The 15,443-nt window shown below is 42.3% G+C and overlaps 2 long non-coding RNA genes across 2 annotated transcripts in view; one reads left to right on the top strand and one right to left on the bottom strand.

Moving 5' to 3' along the window:
• The window catches only part of LOC142484988 (uncharacterized), a 74,692-nt gene extending 73,377 nt beyond the window's left edge, over positions 1-1,315 (bottom strand). Inside the window, exon 1 of the long non-coding RNA XR_012798330.1 lies at positions 544-1,315. This is a non-coding gene — a long non-coding RNA (uncharacterized LOC142484988). The remainder of the gene's footprint in view (positions 1-543) is intronic.
• On the top strand, positions 203-7,651 carry LOC142484987 (uncharacterized). Its single transcript, XR_012798329.1, has 3 exons — positions 203-270; positions 4,376-4,643; positions 5,971-7,651. It is a non-coding gene; the product is annotated as an uncharacterized LOC142484987 (long non-coding RNA).
• The last annotated feature ends 7,792 nt before the right edge of the window (positions 7,652-15,443 follow it).

Genomic DNA, 15,443 nt, shown 5'->3' with positions numbered 1-15,443 from the left:
CCGCGTCCACTGTCCCCCCCCCCTCCGCATCCACTGCCCCCCCTCCGCATCCACTGCCCCCCGCTTCCACTGTCCCCCATCCGCATCCACTCCCCCCCCTCTCCGCATCCACTTCCCCCCCATCGCATCCACTGCCCCCCCCCCCCTAGGCATCCACTTCCCCCCCATCGCATCCACTGCCCCCCCCTCCGCATCCACTGCCCCCCCCCCTCCGCATCCACTGCCCCCACCTCCGCATCCACTGCCGTCCCTCCTGACACCATCTCCAAGGTAAGTCTGAATTTTATATGTATTGGGCTGACGGGTGTATTTTGAATATGTATTGAGGAGGTAAGGGTTCTTTTAAAATATATTGGGGTCTTTTTAAAATGTATTGGGGCCAGTCACCCACACAGCAACCCACCTACCCAGTCACCCACCCAGTCAATAGAAAAAGGGGAGATGGGGGAGCACAGGTGGAATCATATATACTCTGGACTCAGATGTGTAAGACTGAGCTGCTGGTGTGGGTGGTATAAATTATGTATAATCTCAAACACTCACACGGCCTTGTGCAAATGCGTGTGCATCAAGGTATCTTTACGTCCTATGTTCTTTTCTTTAAGGGTCTCGTCTGTGCTTTTCCTTCTTCGTTGGTGTAGATCTGTTTCTTTTGTTCTGAAGTACTTCACCTCTCGTCCGGACTGGTTCTTCTATTTCTTGTATTCGTTGTTTCCCTCGGAATTAAAGAACACAGGTTCAGCGACAAAGAGATAGCATGCAAAGGGGACAATCTAGGTGGGGGGTAATCTATGAGGTAGACGGTATATAATCAAACACTCACACGGACATGTGTGGGTGTACTCAAGGGCTAAGGTATCTTTTGGTTCCCTGAATTGGTCTCACTGTTCCAAATAGTAAGTGATTGATAATAAAATATTGTTACTCACACTGATTACCTTAGCCTTGACAAAGCACTCGCGAAACGCGCGCGTCGGCAAACACGTGACCACGTGCACGAGCAGAGCCTGAGTTCATGTACACTGACTCAGAGAGATTCAAAGAGTCAGCGTGTCTCAGCCCGTGCACAGTAATGGACTGCTGAAAGATCCTACGATCTTAGCAGTCACACATCAGTAAAGCACAGAGAATATCTGGCAGTAAATCACAGTACAAATGCAGGAAGCCTGAATGCTAATCCCCAAACACAGCATTTAGCTTAAAGGGGCATACACATTGAGCAAAACGGCAACCAATCCAGCAATTAACCTCTGGAGTGCCAGACCATTACCACATATGAAGAGCACTACACCAACTAGGGAAAGGTCTTTCATAATAGACCGATATTAATATCCTAAAAGGAGCAGTACTCAGCTGTTAATTAGGTATATGTATATACAGAATTTACAGCAGTGCCACTAACTTACCAGTATTGCAAAACTAATACTAATGTCTATTCTAGCCCTGTTATTACACACTTGGGATGTACACGTGTTAAGTATCACACACTTGTATTAAAATACCACCACCCACACATGCTGGTGTTAAAAACTCATAATAAGTGCACATAGACCTAGATCTGTATACACAAGTCTATAATGTACCATTAGCTGCAGCCCAAAAGCAGCTAAGTACAGGTCCAATCAACTAGTGCTCCTACTAGTATTTCAATACTGGGGCACTACATCTGTGGTCCACACAGCCGCTACTTTCATTACAAGAACTCTAGCCCATTCTCTCCATATGAGGAACACTAGGGCCAGTGAATTACCCTAACACTGGGCATTAATACACCATTGTATACTCCTCTGGATACACCTATCCATAGAGTTAGCCAGACTTGGCATCATTTAATCATTGTTTTAAACCCCAATATTTTAACGATATTGTCAATTAATAAAGTTATTTTAAATAAATCACCAATTCATACAGAAACAGAGTGCTATCTACAGGGGCTCTGTCTGTCCACTATGTATTAATAAAATATTGTTACTCACACGGCCAAGTGTGAGTGCACACTTGGAAAGGTATCTTTGGTTAGTCCTGATGTCTTGTGTTGTAGAATTTCTAGCCGCTCCTGTTCTGGATTCCTAGCTCCCCGGTGGGTAAATAAGAATATAAGTCCAAGGATACCGGGCAGAAACTTTATTAAAGTAATAAACAATTGAACAAAATAAAATGTTAAAAACAAGGGTATATAACAAGCCCTCCGCTTGCTCAACTCGTGGGCTGCGGTAGGGGAAGGGGTGGGAGGCCCGTCTTTGGGATATTCAGCAGTCTCGTGGTGCTACAGCCGCTCGCTCCGCGTCCGGATGGAGCTCTGTACTTCCCTGTTCCTGCTCCCAACGGTGGCCGCAAAGTGTCAAAGTAGTGGGGGGATTTTGAGCAACGCGTTTCGCCCTATGGGCTTCCTCAGGCTCCGTAGTCCATAGGGCGAAACGCGTTGCTCAAAATCCCCCCACTACTTTGACACTTTGCGGCCACCGTTGGGAGCAGGAACAGGGAAGTACAGAGCTCCATCCGGACGCGGAGCGAGCGGCTGTAGCACCACGAGACTGCTGAATATCCCAAAGACGGGCCTCCCACCCCTTCCCCTACCGCAGCCCACGAGTTGAGCAAGCGGAGGGCTTGTTATATACCCTTGTTTTTAACATTTTATTTTGTTCAATTGTTTATTACTTTAATAAAGTTTCTGCCCGGTATCCTTGGACTTATATTCTTATTTACCCACCGGGGAGCTAGGAATCCAGAACAGGAGCGGCTAGAAATTCTACAACACAAGACATCAGGACTAACCAAAGATACCTTTCCAAGTGTGCACTCACACTTGGCCGTGTGAGTAACAATATTTTATTATCAATCACTTACTATTTGGAACAGTGAGACCAATTCAGGGAACCAAAAGATACCTTAGCCCTTGAGTACACCCACACATGTCCGTGTGAGTGTTTGATTATATACCGTCTACCTCATAGATTACCCCCCACCTAGATTGTCCCCTTTGCATGCTATCTCTTTGTCGCTGAACCTGTGTTCTTTAATTCCGAGGGAAACAACGAATACAAGAAATAGAAGAACCAGTCCGGACGAGAGGTGAAGTACTTCAGAACAAAAGAAACAGATCTACACCAACGAAGAAGGAAAAGCACAGACGAGACCCTTAAAGAAAAGAACATAGGACGTAAAGATACCTTGATGCACACGCATTTGCACAAGGCCGTGTGAGTGTTTGAGATTATACATAGATTTATACCACCCACACCAGCAGCTCAGAGTCTTACACATCTGAGTCCAGAGTATATATGATTCCACCTGTGCTCCCCCATCCCCCCTTTTTCTATTTCCTGTATCTTTGAAGGATCCTGGGTAGATCCTCCTTTGGGGTTTGAGTCGCAGGAGGAACAGCAACAGAGGGACACCTTGCCCACTCTCAAGGTGGATAATATACCCCATTCTAACTCCTATCTAGTTCCAGGTAGCGCCCGGGTTTCCCTGTTCTATTCTCGTTCCACCCACCCAGTCAGTCAGTGACCCACCCACTCAGTCAGTCACTGCCACGGGAGACCAATGCTTTTAACCCCTTAATTACATAGTTTATGTGGTAAATTGGTGCATCACAGAGTAAGCTCACAGCGAGCAGCTTTCTTTGTTCTTTGTAAGATTATGATATGTCTTATGGTGTGTTTTAAAATAATGATTAACATAATTTTTCACCATATTCATAAATACCTGTACAGAGGGATTCTTAACTGGTGGTATGAACTTAGAGTTCAACTTACAAATCACTCTTGTAGTGTCAGGTACCTGTACATCAGTTAGTGGCTGCTGCTGCTGACCATCCGCTCTGTTGAGAAAAAAGGATTTAAGGTTTAGTTTCCTTTCCAATTTAAATAACTCAACTTCTACCTCAAACCTCTTAGGGAAGGTGGTAGGAACAAACGATGGGCCTTTAGCCAAAACACGTCATTCCATTTCTGAAATGGAATAGTCAGATAGGTTAATTACTATGTTATCAGTATTCATCGTGGGTGCGGCCTCAGCACCGGGTGGTGTTCTTGGGATTACGTCCCCCCCTCCTGTTTTTTTGTCTCGCTTTTGTTGTTTTTGATCTTTGCCCCTTCCTAAAAAAGCCTTTTGTCCTGCAGCTTGGGGATTAACCCCATCTGTGGAGGTGCTTGCTTCTGAATCGCTCGTCTGTGCTTCCTCTCTCTGATTAGATTTCCCTTTATTGGTGAATCTTGGGCGTCTGTCCTGTTTCGTCCAGTTATAAACTGAATTTTCTTTATAGTCTGATACAACTTTTTAAAATTTCTGCTTCTTAAAGTGGCTTTTCTTTCTCTCCTCCATTATGTACCACTACATGCTTGCTGCCCACCTAATGGGCATGGCTATGCAGCAAGACATCGTGGGACAGACGGATCGTATGGAGAACACGCCTCTGCAGGATGACGTCAGTAGCCAGAGGAGGGACGCCGGATATGCGCTCGCGCATGCGCCTGGATGGGATGCCGAGATCTCCAGTTTGAGGAACAGCTACTGAAGACAGGACCTATCGGAGGGCAGGACTTCCCCTGGAAATGACGTCACGGACATGCGCGCGCATGCGCAGTACAACCAGCCATCAGTGAGGAAAACCGGACGATTTCGAAATGACTGCACCTGGGGTATGGGCTATAAGTAGTGGACTGTTAGTAATTCAGCGTTCGGCGTGGTGACGTTATCAGGGAGGGACTATTGGGAGCCGGGTATCGTTGGTACATTGTATCTCCTGTCTCTGCTACAGACTTATTTTATTAGCTATTTGCTTTGTCTCTGCTGTTGGCTTCCACACTGTGGGCTCTGTTTATGGCAATTGCAGTCTCAGTGCTACTATTATTAGGTATGCTAGACGGTTCATTGCTATGCACTGGATACATTGATTCATTAATACTGGCTTTCACACTGTGTGTTCTATACATGGCAAACTGCAGTCTCAGCGCTAATATTTATGTATGAAGGCTTAGTATTGTGTACTGGATACATTGATCTACCAGCATTGTATGATGCAGATTGCTGCACTGAAGACATTGATTCACTAGCATTGTCAGATCCAGACCGCATGTCCATACACCACAGTCATATTTATGTGCTGTTTTCATTTATCTCAGCAAAGTGTTTAGCCACAGTTGATTTTGGTGACAACTATATTCTGCATTAGCTATATTTTATTGATCCATATGCTGTGCATGTTATCGTCATCTTGCGTAGAATCAATCCACGTACCACCAACCTGCGATTGTGTTGTACCTACAGTGTTAATATTATGTTTTCATTTATTTAGAACAGTAGTATATTAATCCAGGCATATCACTGTTTGGTGCTACATTTTACAATTACAGGTTGGCTTGATCGGTATGCTACGCTTGATGCCGCACAGCATATGTATGTCAAAATAGGTATTACAGTCCAAGTAGTGGTGGTCATTCTGAGATTCTATGTCCTAAAATAATAGGTAACTCCAGGTGTTAATTAGCCTATTTTGCCTTGAACAAATTGAGGAAAATTTCATGTGTGCTATATACCTTGAGTCCAACCCTACCTTCCCAGCACCCTTCCTTTATAAGTACATTGTGTGTATATACTGTAATAATTACTTTTTATGTAGATTTTATTTTAGCTAGATACTTATTAAATGTTAAGTTTTAACCGCCCAGGAGTGCATTTGACAAATGAGCTACTAGTTGGATAGCCGAGGTACTAATATGCTTCTGCTCTCCAATTTTCTGTCAATCTACTATTATTAGCTCATCAGCTGCACACAACGTCACACTAGGCGTTTATGGGCACACCCATTTAAACATTACACAATTACTCTAGTGAGCTGTATATCCAGTTTGTGGTTTTGAATTTTCTTTATAGTCTGATACAACTTTTTTAAATTTCTGCTTCTTAAAGTGGCTTTTCTTTCTCTCCTCCCTTATGTACCACTACATGCTTGCTGCCCACCTAAAGGGCATGGCTATGCAGCAAGACATCGTGGGACAGACGGATCGTATGGAGAACACGCCTCTGCAGGATGACGTCAGTAGCCAGAGGAGGGATGCCGGATATGCGCTCGCGCATGCGCCTGGATGAGATGCCGAGATCTCCAGTTTGAGGAACAGCTACTGAAGACAGGACCTATCGGAGGGCAGGACTTCCCCCGGAAATGACGTCATGGACATGTATTACCACATTGGAGGGGAGGAGATAGGGGATCAGAATTGCTCAAAAGGGAGACATTCTGGATCCATCGCCTTAACACACTTACCCCTAGAGGCCTAAATGCAGAAATAGACCTTGCACCTTTTGTGATATGAAAATGTGGCCGTATCTAATGATGTTCCTTTCTGTTTTTTCCTGTTTTCCTTTCGTACCAGCAACTTGTGTGTTTTTTAAATACATCCGTATAACTTTATCCGTATAGTTATATCTCCCAATAGCTAATGTCACCATGTTTTGAATTAGTATGATATTTCTATTTAATCTCAATGAATATTATGTGATATTTCCATTCAATCTTATTGTAGACTATTTGTTATGATTATTATGTACCAAGAATGTCCAGTAATGTTTGATGTCTATGTAAATGAAACGTAATTTTCTCCTAATAATTTATTATAACATTTATACACACACACATTTAAGCACTTATATAAATATCATTATACACTTTTTTGCACACATATAAATACACATTTTAGGGATTAAAGACAATTTTTTGTCTTGTCCTACCTGCAATACTTGGAAATATTTTCACTCTTCTCATATGAAAAAATCTTACATTTGTTGTAAATGAAAATTATATGGAAATCTCTTTTCATGACCAATTAAGATGATATATAATGCCCTAATTACAGGTATATGTATGTATTTGAAGTGATACATCTTTCAAGCTTCCCTTGATACCTGCAACTTCTGCCCTTTGAATCCTATCATAGCCATTTATAATTGCCCCTTTTTTCATTATAGATAAGCATATACTAACTAGTAATCAAATGTGTGTAGTTAAATGTCCGGCTATCCTGCTCATTAGGGATTACTGACATATATGTCTCCACCTGTTAAATAATTTAATAAGATCCTATTGAATTGCCCATTCCTCTTCTCTATATAATCTAATTACATCAAGTACATTTGGAAACTTCTAAATGACGGTTCATAACTTTTGTCCTATGTATACTGCATTCTGTAAGCCATTAATGTTATTGCACGCTTTTTGTAGCCTGTTTGTATTTAATATATTGTCCCCTGTTTGTTCACAATAAGTAGATTTAAACGCAATAATAGCTGAGTACATCATCTTAGCAAATCGTTTAATTGCTTAATTGACATGTGAAGGGGTATATAGAGGATCCAAATATACCAATACATACACTCCTGACGAAGCCGTATACAGTCTATTCAGACTGTGCAAAACGCGTTGAATGGTACCTTTCTGATCCTGAAGGCGATCCGTAGTTCACCAGCCCTGCAGCCGTGACGTCACACGCTCTGACGGGTGCAACAGAACAAGCTCCGACAACAGACTGCGAGTGGGGGAAGCTTGGAGAATCCAGGGGAGGCAGTGAGCAGTGCGGTGACCCTTCGTTTTCACTTAGTGATAAATGCTTGTTTTTATCTTGCACATTGTAAGTGCGCATTTTATATTCTTTTTACATAAAGATTTTGTCTATCAGCCTGATCGCGCTATGTAGCATTTTCTCATCTCCTATATACCATCATACCGCTGAGTGTGCCTCTGAGGGGGGATCCTGACTGCATTCATTCCACACGGGTAGCAGCCCTAATTGCAAACTGCATTTTATTCATCTACATCTTGTGAGTAGGTTGGACATACGAGCCAAGACTATACTACATGCCACATTTTATTGTCCATACATCTGCACTTATATTGTGTGTTTTCTTTGTCTTCTTTCCCCTTATATGCTCCTCATGGATTGTTTGAACATTGGCTGGAAATAAACACATTGGAAAAAACTCATTGCAAGCTGCAAAACTTCCGGGCATTAGTAAATGAATAATGCATGGAATTTTAACCAATCAGAGAGCAGGGATTGCAATAATGCAGCTTTAGTCTGTAATTGTGTATAGTAGTGTAGAAAGGTGGCGGTCACTGCAGAAACGGAGCTCAGTCAGGATACAATAAAATCAGCTTTATTTCACGGTGCTGCACATTACAGAGAGACCATCTCTGACGCGTTTCGTCTCGTAGCAGAGACTTTATCAAAGAGTACAATCTCTCAACATAGCAGGGTATCTAAATAGGCCGCCCTTGATCATCATTGGTTAGAACACTAATGAGCCACAGTAGTGGGTGGTGACCTTGATTACACTATGAAAAACCATGAATGAACCGGGCAGTATACAATAGAACACCTGCATTGGATGGAATTAACACACATGCAGAAAATTAAAACAAAAAACCACTAATAACATATTAAAAACAAAGAAAACAAAAGTAACATGTAGCATCCGTATGAGTAATTGTATAAACATATCACATCATGTAATGGAGGCAATACCCTTGCGGAGGAATATAGATGCTAAGGACATTGAAATAATACATTATAACATGCCTCTAATTTGAAAGATAAACAATGTATAAACAATCTCAAAGAATGAAATATACACATCCCAAATACATGAGACTACATATAAATAGCATTAAGTCCATATAGGTACATATATGAAAAAAAGGGGAGTTAGTGTGTGTGGATGTAGGTTATAGACCGATGTACTTTATCGAATACACACTCCCAACACTCCCCACGTGATCAACCCTGGAGGAAGTGTTTTAACTCCCAATCCAGGTTGATGCCATGTGGATGGAGAGTGTTGAGAGTGTATATCCAATACATCTCCTGTTTGTTTAGAACATTCTCTCTGTTGCCACCTCTGGCATGGATTGGTATGTGTTCGATTGCTGAAAATGTAAAATTATTAATACCACCATTGGGGCATAGGGCAAAATGCCTTGCCACTGGATGATCAAGATTCTTCTTTTTTATCAGACGTACATGTTCAGCTATTCTGACTTTGAGGGGCCTGGTAGTACGCCCCACATATTGATGTCCGCAACCGCAGTACAGAACGTATACAACATAGCAGATATTGCAATTTAGAAAATTTTTAATAAAATACTTTCTAATCTTGGTGTTGTATGTAATGTATTTGGTTGCGCGTGCATACTGGCACATGGAGCATTTCCCACATTTGAAAAAAACAGTTGGTATACTTTTTACTTTAGGAAATTTGGATCTAGTATCGAACATACTGGGGGATAGATGAAACGCTAAAGTGTTCGCTTTACGGTAAGTGAATCTTGGTCCCTTCTGTACAGTATGGCCGATTGTATATCCCTGTCTAGCAACAAAGTGTGCCAATGCTTTGATATGATGTTACAAATTTGTTGCGATTGAGCATTAAATGTTGATATAAAAAGTGGACTCTGTGGTTTTTTGTGACTTAGAGATAAATCCCTATCTCTTATCACTTTGTCCTGTTTCTTGGTGTTGCGTATAAGGGTATCTCTATCTAGGGCATCTGCTTTAGTAAAAGCTGCTGATATGTCTTTTGAAGCATAACCTCTGGCCAAAAATCTGTCAGACATCTCTTTAGCTCTAAGTAGGAAAACCTCATTGTCTGAGCAGAGTCTTTTTAGTCTGACAAATTGAGCCCCTGGAATGTTCCTAATTAGAGAGCGGGGATGACAACTATGTGCATTAAGCAACATGTTCCTCGAATTTGGTTTCCTATAGATGTCCGTCTGTATTGTCATATGCTCGTCAATGTACAGGAACAAATCTAAATAATTAATATGATGAATATTGTGCTCAAAAGTGAATTTTAAATTGAAAGTGTTGGTGTTTAGATAATCAATGAAAGAAAGAAGTGAGTGCTCATCACCTTTCCAAATTAGGATCAGATCGTCAATATATCTCTTGTAGTAGATGATATGTTGACGAAAAGAATTGTCACTGTGATAAATAAAACGTGATTCCCAAAAGCCCATAAACAAATTAGCAAACCTGTCCACATACCGTGATAATCCATCTCCCAAAGATCCAATGCTCGCAATAATGGGGAGATGGATTATCACGGTATGTGGACAGGTTTTTGCAGCCTCTGGTCTCTCAGCTGCCGTCGTTTATTAAAGACACGACGGATTTCCTCGTCAGTGTACAGGAACTTGCATGGCACACTGAATACAGGTGGGTCACGTTGGATGTGACCTCCCTGTATTCTATTATTCAACACGAACAAGGTCTTAAAGCTGTCAGTCACTTCTTGGATTTATCCACTTTATCTATATCACATTGCACTTTTTTATTAGATTCTATACTATTCTTACTCACTCACAATTATTTTCTGTTTGATTCACTTTTTTATTTACAGAAAATGGGCACTGCTATGGGCACGAGCTTTGCACCATCATATGCTAATTTGTTTATGGGCTTTTGGGAATCACGTTTTATTTATCACAGTGACAATTCTTTTCGTCAACATATCATCTACTACAAGAGATATATTGACGATCTGATCCTAATTTGGAAAGGTGATGAGCACTCACTTCTTTCTTTCATTGATTATCTAAACACCAACACTTTCAATTTAAAATTCACTTTTGAGCACAATATTCATCATATTAATTATTTAGATTTGTTCCTGTACATTGACGAGCATATGACAATACAGACGGACATCTATAGGAAACCAAATTCGAGGAACATGTTGCTTAATGCACATAGTTGTCATCCCCGCTCTCTAATTAGGAACATTCCAGGGGCTCAATTTGTCAGACTAAAAAGACTCTGCTCAGACAATGAGGTTTTCCTACTTAGAGCTAAAGAGATGTCTGACAGATTTTTGGCCAGAGGTTATGCTTCAAAAGACATATCAGCAGCTTTTACTAAAGCAGATGCCCTAGATAGAGATACCCTTATACGCAACACCAAGAAACAGGACAAAGTGATAAGAGATAGGGATTTATCTCTAAGTCACAAAAAACCACAGAGTCCACTTTTTATATCAACATTTAATGCTCAATCGCAACAAATTTGTAACATCATATCAAAGCATTGGCACACTTTGTTGCTAGACAGGGATATACAATCGGCCATACAGAAGGGACCAAGATTCACTTACCGTAAAGCGAACACTTTAGCGTTTCATCTATCCCCCAGTATGTTCGATACTAGATCCAAATTTCCTAAAGTAAAAAGTATACCAACTGTTTTTTTCAAATGTGGGAAATGCTCCATGTGCCAGTATGCACGCGCAACCAAATACATTACATACAACACCAAGATTAGAAAGTATTTTATTAAAAATTTTCTAAATTGCAATATCTGCTATGTTGTATACGTTCTGTACTGCGGTTGCGGACATCAATATGTGGGGCGTACTACCAGGCCCCTCAAAGTCAGAATAGCTGAACATGTACGTCTGATAAAAAAGAAGAATCTTGATCATCCAGTGGCAAGGCATTTTGCCCTATGCCCCAATGGTGGTATTAATAATTTTACATTTTCAGCAATCGAACACATACCAATCCATGCCAGAGGTGGCAACAGAGAGAATGTTCTAAACAAACAGGAGATGTATTGGATATACACTCTCAACACTCTCCATCCACATGGCATCAACCTGGATTGGGAGTTAAAACACTTCCTCCAGGGTTGATCACGTGGGGAGTGTTGGGAGTGTGTATTCGATAAAGTACATCGGTCTATAACCTACATCCACACACACTAACTCCCCTTTTTTTCATATATGTACCTATATGGACTTAATGCTATTTATATGTAGTCTCATGTATTTGGGATGTGTATATTTCATTCTTTGAGATTGTTTATACATTGTTTATCTTTCAAATTAGAGGCATGTTATAATGTATTATTTCAATGTCCTTAGCATCTATATTCCTCCGCAAGGGTATTGCCTCCATTACATGATGTGATATGTTTATACAATTACTCATACGGATGCTACATGTTACTTTTGTTTTCTTTGTTTTTAATATGTTATTAGTGGTTTTTTGTTTTAATTTTCTGCATGTGTGTTAATTCCATCCAATGCAGGTGTTCTATTGTATACTGCCCGGTTCATTCATGGTTTTTCATAGTGTAATCAAGGTCACCACCCACTACTGTGGCTCATTAGTGTTCTAACCAATGATGATCAAGGGCGGCCTATTTAGATACCCTGCTATGTTGAGAGATTGTACTCTTTGATAAAGTCTCTGCTACGAGACGAAACGCGTCAGAGATGGTCTCTCTGTAATGTGCAGCACCGTGAAATAAAGCTGATTTTATTGTATCCTGACTGAGCTCCGTTTCTGCAGTGACCGCCACCTTTCTACACTACTATTTCTACCTATCCGGCTGGAGCACGCTGGCAATCCTGTTGCATGGGATTCTACGATCCCTCCCAGCGTCTGACGTCAGTTCCCGAGCGTCAGCAGTGCCGGAGCGCACGGCCTGCTGGGACCTGCCTGGAGCTACAGGGGGAGAACGCCATACACCGCACGGAGCACCCGTGGAGCGGTGAGAGGCGAAGAGGACGTACGCAGACGGTGGGCTCCTGTCCCTGAGAGGCTGCTAGATGACATCCACCCTGTGGGATATTCGTTGAAGCGGGGACAGCGACGAGAGACGAGCGGCGAGGTGACCAGGTCGGGTAAGGGCAGCAGATATAGACTGCCGTGAGTTCATGAGAGAGGCTCCCATCAGGGCTTCTTCTCCTGCCTCTATCTATATTCTGCTAATCGGCCCCCCCACCGTGGCTTCATAGCAACCATACCTCCCCCCCCCCCCCCTTCTGGACTTTATCCATTTATTTCTTTAATCTGCAACATCATTGCCTACATTTCTATATATAGAGGCGGCATACTTTCAACACAAACAAGAAATTGCACCAGTTAGAGCGCAGGACACTTGGGGTTCACTCTCCACCTTTTCTACTTGTAATTGTGTATAAACCGCTGTTCTGATGAGTGAGCGACCTCAAAAGACCTTTGGATGGATAGAAGTTTTTTTTATTAAAACAAAAAAAAACTTATAAAATGTTTAAAATATTCTTATTTATATTTTTGGTTATAGGGTGAGTTACTAAAGTCTTCTGGCTTGAGAACAGTAACAAAGTCAAATAAAAAAAATCACCATATTTATTAAGGAAAAGAAAACCTATCGCAAGCTACACAATTTGTCTAATTTATACTGTGCATCGGCTACAATGCTTTCATACAGGTTATCCCCAGATTTGCAGCTGTGAGAGTTTAGCAAATAACCGCATGCTGTCCTTAACCAAGATAGTGGGTATTTAAATCATGATAAGGGACATTTATGAAGCCATATATCAAAGTCGTCCAGCTGAAAAAAACAAGGCAAAACTGGAGAACTGTCACGCCTGTATGCCCACAGACCTGGCAAGACCCCAGTACTGAGGTGGGAACGGTGTTACACCACACACCCACAGCAGTGGGAGCAAGCCCGGAGTGTGGTACAGTATAGCGTTGCTGGGCCTGTTGAGAGAGTGGTTAAGGTACTTGCAACGTCTTGTAGGGTTAAGCTTAAGAATGGTTGTGTCCGTGTGCCAATGTTCAGGGGTCCAGAGAGTAGAGTAGTCAGGGTACAAAGCCAGGTCCAAGGATTCCAGAGGTCAGCAAGGTCGAGTTCGTAGCAAGGTTCAAGGGGTACAGAGAGCAGGGTAGTCCAGGACAAGCAGGGGTCAAAGCCAGGGAAATCCAAAGTAAACACAGGAGCAGGATACAGCAGGGACATAGAGGGAGCACAGCATAGGTCAGCACACACGGAAACAGGAACTATGCAGAGCGACGATAGAGAGGACAGACAGGGATTATAAAGGGAGACACAACAATAGGAGAGGGGAGGAGCAGAGAGAGAAGTGGGAGACAACAAGGATAGGTCAGGGAGAGAAGAAGAGGTGACAGAAGGGTCAGAGAGTGAGATCGCCTGCAAGGAATGGGGGGAGGAGTCAGGAGCGTGACAGGGCTTAGAGGAGCGTGTGCGCGTGCCCTCTGTAAGCCGAGGGTGCGCACGCACAGGCTGCGTGACCAGCCGCATGGAGCGCCGTGCCGCGGGCATCCCAGTGGAGGGGAGCAGAGGACCAGACGGGACCGCCACCGGAGGTGAGGTACAGGCAGCGGGCACAGGGAGTGACTGGGAGCGGGGAGTGTTGCCGCAGGGGCTCAGGGACCGCGCGGGTGCGCGCGACCTGCGGGGCATGCGCTGAGGTAATGGGGCAGTGAGAGAGGTTGACGGAGCGGGACAGAAGTGGGTAAAAGCAGAGAGATTGGCCAGAGAGGGGACAGAGGGAGAGAAAGAAGGGGAAGGAATCCCCTGAACCGTCACAGTATCCCCCCCTTGAGGATCGATCTCCGAGCGATCCAACCAAGGTTTGAACGGAAACTTCTGATGGAATTGTCGGAGTAATCTTGGGGCATGAATATGACGTGCTGGTACCCATGAACGTTCTTCCGGACCATAGCCCTTCCAGTGGACCAGGAACTGGAGTTTGTTTTTTTACCAGCGGGAATCAATGAGGGATTGGACCTCGTACTCCTGTTGTCCCAGGGTGGAGACTGGATTGGGTTTCCGGGAGGGAACAGAAAAATGAGTACTTTGAATAAAAGGCTTAAGAAGGGAAGCGTGAAACACGGAAGGGATCCTCATGGTGGGAGGCAGGTCAAGACGGTAAGCTACTGGGTTAATCTTTTCTAATATTTTGAATGGGCCCAGAAATCTCGGAGATCATTTGGGAGATGGCGTTTTAATAATAATAATATATATAATAATATATATATATATATATATATATATATATATATATATATATATATATATATATATATATATATATATACACACATATGCACTTTTATGATTATATATATATGAATTGGTGTTTGTTTAGGGTTTAGTTTTTAGTCACTGGGGGTTATTACTGTACGGAATGTGTTCTGCTTTATTTACTTTTTTTACTCATTAGTCACACATAATAGATATGTTTTTTTTTTATATATTTCTTTTTCATTGTTTATATATTCTCCATTTTTAACTCACAGGTTTTCGTTGTTTATTTTGTGTTTTCGTGTCATCTATGTTCTGTTAGCATAGGTGTCATTTGGAATATGATTGAGCTGTTTTGTTTTTTTCATTCATTACATCTATGTATTTCCGGGCTTTGCTGCTTCTAAGGCAGAGGTCTTTTTTCCCTATGAGGCTTCCGTAGCTTGCTACGGAGACTCTACACCAGCTGACTTGATTGGCTGGTTTAGGCGCGAATTCACCTCTTCATTGGAGCTGCTATTTAAAGGGACTATGGTTGGAACACAGATTACTCTTTGATAAAGCGCCACTTAGGCATGAAACGCGTCAGAGGACCTTTTTTTGTAGCTGTTGCTATGATGCATCTTCAATAAA

The sequence above is a fragment of the Ascaphus truei genome, unplaced genomic scaffold (genome assembly GCF_040206685.1).
Source record: "Ascaphus truei isolate aAscTru1 unplaced genomic scaffold, aAscTru1.hap1 HAP1_SCAFFOLD_501, whole genome shotgun sequence".
NCBI lineage: Eukaryota > Metazoa > Chordata > Amphibia > Anura > Ascaphidae > Ascaphus > Ascaphus truei.
Note: the sequence above shows the minus strand (reverse complement) of the source record. Positions and strands in the feature narration are given on the sequence as shown.